We start from the raw sequence: 5,796 nt of genomic DNA, 5'->3' as shown, positions 1-5,796 counted from the left end.
ATATACCCCCCTCCTGACTGCACATGTCTGAATATGACACCCCCTGTACCATCTATATACACCCCTCTGCTTGCACATGTCTGAATGTATAGGGTAAACATTCTCAGTGGTACCCCAAGCCCCTCCTAAACGCACATACGTTGCTGTGAGCTGCACTGCTGAGAATAGCACACGCATGTACATTGCTGCGATTTGCTGCATTAGGCAGCCCATAGAAATTAACTTGTAATATTCAGGGCCCATGCACATTATCAAGCTGCGGCAGCACACGTAGGGTGATGTGCGCTATGCCATACTGTAAACATGCAGCATAACGCACATAACAGCATTAACATACATGCGCTGCCGCAGTACAATACTGTGCCCAGGTCCTGAATCTCACAAGTACTAATGCTGGCAGGGATTCCTAATCCATATAAACATTATAATCTCCTTCCTATTGATTACATTGAGAACAAGTCCAACTTAGACCCCCGAGATGGACCCCTGGTTACCAGCGACGTACACTTCAACGATGGACGGTATTAGTACACAGAGACCAGCAAGTTGAAGTGTACCTGTCTGCCTTGTTACAGCCTGAGCAAGATATTCAGCTCACATCAGGGAAGCATGCTGCAGCAATGTCACATGTGAGCTCATAGGCTGCATTATGGGTGTCATTCCCCTTTAAAAGGGACCTGCACTCACCACACTGCGCAGACATGTCTTATAAAGTTCATGTTTTGGCGAAGAGCACATACAATGGCAGCATACAGGAGGAGAGACATACCTAGAGCTGGATCATAGTGGTCCTGGCAGAAGGTTTGTCCTTGTACACACACAGCATGGCCGCCTGGAGATGACACTTAACATAGAGAGGAGCCCTTCCTGCCACAACCTGTGCATTATCGCCTCCTGGTGGCCAGGAGTCGGAAAAGATCGCCGCTGCTTGTGTGATACTGGCCTCTGTTGGCCCGGAGTGGAAATTGATTGCCTTTACCTGTGCAGCATCGCCCTCTGGTGGACAGGAGTCAGAATGGATTACTACTGCTTGTGTAGCGCTCTCTAGCGGCCATAAAAGATTATTGCAAGCAAGGTTTAAGGATCTGCAAACTCAGATTTTCGCTTTTTTTTTTTTAAATCCCAGAGGAATCCTTAAAATTATTTTCAGGTCTTGGGAACCCCTGCTAAAACCAGTTCCCTGGTGGTCAGTGGGATGAATGCTCCTTACATTGGTTGTCAGTGGGAAGAATGCTCCTTACATTGGTGGTCAGTGAGAAGAATGCTCCTTACATTGGTGATCAGTGGGAAGAATGCTCCCTACATTGGTGTCCAGTGGGAAGAATGCTCCTTACATTGGTGGTCAGTGGGATGAATGCCCCTTACATTGGTGGTCAGTGGGAAGAATGCTCCTTACATTGGTGGTCAGTGGGAAGAACGCTCCTTACATTGGTGGTCAGTGGGAAGAATGCTCCTTACATTGGTGGTCAGTGAGAAGAATGCTCCTTACATTGGTGATCAGTGGGAAGAATGCTCCCTACATTGGTGTCCAGTGGGAAGAATGCTCCTTACATTGGTGGTCAGTGGGATGAATGCCCCTTACATTGGTGGTCAGTGGGAAGAACGCTCCTTACATTGGTGGTCAGTGGGAAGAACGCTCCTTACATTGGTGATCAGTGGGAAGAATGCTCCTTACATTGGTGATCAGTGGGTAGAATGCTCCTTACATTGGTGGCCAGTGGGAAGAACGCTCCTTACATTGGTGATCAGTGGTAAGAATGCTCCTTACATTGGTGATCAGTGGGTAGAATGCCCCTTACATTGGTGGCCAGTGGGAAGAACGCTCCTTACATTGGTGGTCAGTGGGAAGAACGCTCCTTACATTGGTGGTCAGTGGGATGAATGCCCCTTACATTGGTGATCAGTGGGAAGAATGCTCCTTACATTGGTGGTCAGTGGGGAGAATGCTCCTTACATTGGTGGTCAGTGCGAAGAATGCCCTTTACATTGGTGTCCAGTGGGAAGAATGCCCTTTACATTGGTGGTCAGTGGGAAGAATGCTCCTTACATTGGTGATCAGTGGGAAGAATGCTCCTTACATTGGTGGTCAGTGGGAAGCTCACAGTGTGCAGTGAAATCAGTCCAGGAGAGGAGACGGTACTTCTGTGCAAGACTGAAGGGAAGGCCGGAGTTCAGCTTTAACATGACCTTGATAGCGATACAATGAAGGTTGCGGTATCTAAAAATAAAAACAAAATGGCGGGGCGAGGTGTCACCACACGTTCCGCACTGCTGCCTCTCTTAATGATTTCCCATCATGCACCCGGGTGAGAAGCTCGAGGTTTCTTCCACGCTTCACTGAAAATTGATTTTGCAGTATGTGCGGAATGGACCCACTAATAGGTGGAAAGTACCTAAGACATCTAAGCTGTATATTTTATGATGATCTCATGACATTTATCATCGCCAGCTGTCCCTGTCCTCCCTGTAAACTCATTCATCTTCATTCTCTGTGACAGGAGGTGATAAAAAAAAAAAAGCCAACATTTGTAATATCAGGATTATTGGACAGACAAGAAACGTCCAAAATGTATCCTACGAAAACACCCGTTGTGGTCTGACATTTCTTGGCAGCGGGTGTCACATGTCTATGTGCCACATAGGGGAGGTTGAACCCCAATATACATAGCCCCTCCATACCAGGCAGTGCTGTAATACCCAAGACAAGATGAACCCCTCAAATGTCACTTTGCTGCAACGAACGAAAGAAACGAATAAGAAACGAAAACGAAACGAACGTGCGAACGAACTACCGCTAATTAATTTCATCCGAATTCCGAATCCGAATTGACTTTCACACCCGAATCCTGAAAATAGGCTGTCAATACATCCTAACATGCCTAGATTCGCATATGTGCCAATATTTGTAAGTCCACTTTGAGAGATTTCATTCCAACTCTGACAATTGTCATCACTTTCTGACCCAGTGACAAGATCATCTAGACAGGAAGTAAGCATAAATCTCTGAAAAAGGGGAGATGGACAGCAATAGAAAGAACTGGTACAGGTTCCAAAACTTCCCTACGCAGCCCAAAACTAGGAAAACATTCATTTTGGCAATACACAGGCTGTCAGTGCGAGCCGCTCAACACTGGTAGTTTGAAGCGCAGAGCTGCTAGCAATGTGAACAATGGCCTTCACTATGGACCCCCTCTCACTCATACTTTCCCTGTAACCCCAACACCTCTCTGTAACACTAACCCTCCCTGTATACCCAACACTCACCCTCCATGTAACCCCAATACTACCCCTCCTGGTATCCCCAACACTAACCCTCACTGTATCACCAACACTCACCCTCCATGTAACCCCAATACTACCCCTAACGGTATCCCCAACACTAACCCTCCATGTAACCCCAATACTACCCCTCCCGGTATCCCCAACACTAACCCTCCCTGTATCACCAACACTCACCCTCCATGTAACCCCAAAACTACCTCTCCCGGTATCCCCAACACTAACCCTCCATGTAACCCCAACACTAACCCTCCCTGTAACCCCAAAACTAACCCTCCCTGTAACCCCAGCACTAACACCCCCTGTAACCCCAACACTAACCCTCCACGTAACCCCAACACTGACCCTCCCTGTAACCCCAACACTAACCCGCCATATAACCCCAATACTAACCCTCCTTGTAACCCCAACACTAACCCTTCATGTTTTCCCAAACACTAATTCTCCCTGTAGCCCTAACATTAACCCTCCATGTAACCCTAACACTAAACCTCACATTAATCCTACCTGTAACCCCAACACTAATCTTTCCCATAACCCTAACACTAACTCTTTATGTAACCCTTTCTGCAAGCCAAAAACGTAATCTCTCTGTGACCCTAACACTAACCCTCCATGTAACTATTACGTTCAGGCTGGATTCACACCGTTCCATGTGCATGCATCATGTACAGTAATGCTCATGCTTACGTGTGAACGGGCCCATGTAGTTTACCTTTCACACTAAACCGCATTGCATAGATGTGGACCAACCACATACATAACGGGATTTGTACTTGCAGTGCATCTTCATGCAACAAAAGGCATATGAGTTTTGCTGCATGAAAACGGACGTGTGAATAGGTTCTCAGGACCGCTGAGATAAGATTGGCTAACCTTACAAAGAGTCATTTGTTTTCAAACCGGTCACATGTAAACCTATAGCGAGAGGCGTAAAGTAAGTTCACACCTAGGCGTATTGCCTATGCGCGGTTGTTGCGCGTTTTTTTTACCGCGATTCGCGGGGCTATTTGGCTGTATCCCAATGGAAACGCGCAACAAAACGGCCCAAAGTAGTACCGGGACCTTTCCAGGCGCGGGCCGTTTTGTAGCACGTTAGGGCCGGGCGGGCGCCGAGGTGGGAACCAGACCATTGCATACAATGGGATTTAGATGTTTGAGCGTTTTGTAGAGCGTTCGTCGAGCGTAGAACGCGCTACAAAACGTTCAGGTGTGAACGAGGCCTAACACGTTATTACCGATATTATCACTAAGCACACACTGATAAGATGATATAAAGCTGTTCACACTCAGATATAGGTGAAATAATAATAATAATGCTTTCTTAGGCAGCCCTAAAATCGCCCATCTAGCTGGCTTGGCCCTTTTGGGCACAACTCAACCCTCCTGGACAAAGAAGCGAGGGGTTGCATAATATTGCAGCAGCCCATGACAGGGCACTTGGCAGGGAAGGTGTTAATGATAACTGGTATTAGAAGACTTGCCTGGGAACCAGAGACCAGAGAGTGTCAGTTACATTAACATCTGTGATGTTCCCGCCCCCCCCCAGAACAATACACCAATAATCATGGTTCACCTGCTGCGGGACGCCAGGGGCCGTCCTCAGCCTATAACAGGGGCAAGTTCCTTTTTTTTTTTACTCTTTAGATGTCTGTTTATGTAATTGAAGACTCTCCCCGTGTTTAATAGGCATCTTCTGGGGGCAATTAAATATTCTTTGTGACGAGCAGGTGCTGAGCACACATCAGCCGGAGTCAACCCGTCCCAGGGGAGTTCGGGGACAGGAACATATACAAATGTCGTCTTATGGCACGACAATGTCATGTGGATGTAGCCCCTCAAAAATCCATACCAGACCCTTATACCAGATAGGTGTCCAGGATGGATTTATAGGGGGTCCCCTCACAAAAGCAGAAAAAAAGGGTTCCCCATTCACAATAGAGTTCCCTCTGAATATCAGGAGCCCCCATTTACATTAGGATCCCCTTTATATCAGCAGCCTCCTTTGCACTAGGGGCCCCCTTTAGAGCAAGAGCCCCCCTCTCATTCTAAAAGCCCCTCTTCACATCAGAGTCCCTCCTCTTACACAAGGATCCCCTCTTCACATCAGAGTCCCTCCTCTTACACTAGGATCCCCTCTTCACATCAGAGTCACCCCTCTTACACTGGGATCCCCGTTTGAGCGTTTTGTAGAGCGTTCGTCGAGCGTAGCCCCTCTTCACATCAGAGTCTCCCTCTTACACTAGGATCCCCTCTTCACATCAGAGTCCCCCTCTTACACTAGGATCCCCTCTTCACATCATAGTCCCTCCTCTTACACTAGGATCCTCTCTTCACATCAGAGTCCCTCCTCTTACAGGAGGATCCTCTCTTCACATCAGAGTCCCCCCTCTTACAGGAGGATCCTCTCTTCACATCAGAGTCCCCCCTCTTACACTGGGAGCCTCTCTTCACATCAGAGTCCCTCCTTTCACACTAGGATCCCCTCTTCACATCAGAGTCCCCCTCTTACACTAG

At 47.7% G+C, this 5,796-nt stretch overlaps 2 protein-coding genes across 3 annotated transcripts in view; one reads left to right on the top strand and one right to left on the bottom strand.

Annotated features, from left to right (window-relative positions):
* Positions 1–841, bottom strand: part of NDUFAF3 (NADH:ubiquinone oxidoreductase complex assembly factor 3) — a 4,634-nt gene extending 3,793 nt beyond the window's left edge. The window contains exon 1 of the mRNA XM_018576081.1: positions 770–841. The gene's annotated coding sequence lies outside the window, so the exon portion shown is untranslated. The remainder of the gene's footprint in view (positions 1–769) is intronic.
* The window catches only part of IMPDH2 (inosine monophosphate dehydrogenase 2), a 34,757-nt gene extending 30,214 nt beyond the window's left edge, over positions 1–4,543 (top strand). For both annotated transcript variants that reach the window (XM_018576126.1, XM_018576125.1), the window contains exon 15: positions 4,534–4,543. The gene's annotated coding sequence lies outside the window, so the exon portion shown is untranslated. The remainder of the gene's footprint in view (positions 1–4,533) is intronic.
* The last annotated feature ends 1,253 nt before the right edge of the window (positions 4,544–5,796 follow it).

The sequence above is a fragment of the Nanorana parkeri genome, unplaced genomic scaffold (genome assembly GCF_000935625.1).
Source record: "Nanorana parkeri isolate BGI_ZX_2015 unplaced genomic scaffold, ASM93562v1 scaffold56, whole genome shotgun sequence".
Lineage (NCBI taxonomy): Eukaryota > Metazoa > Chordata > Amphibia > Anura > Dicroglossidae > Nanorana > Nanorana parkeri.
Note: the sequence above shows the minus strand (reverse complement) of the source record. Positions and strands in the feature narration are given on the sequence as shown.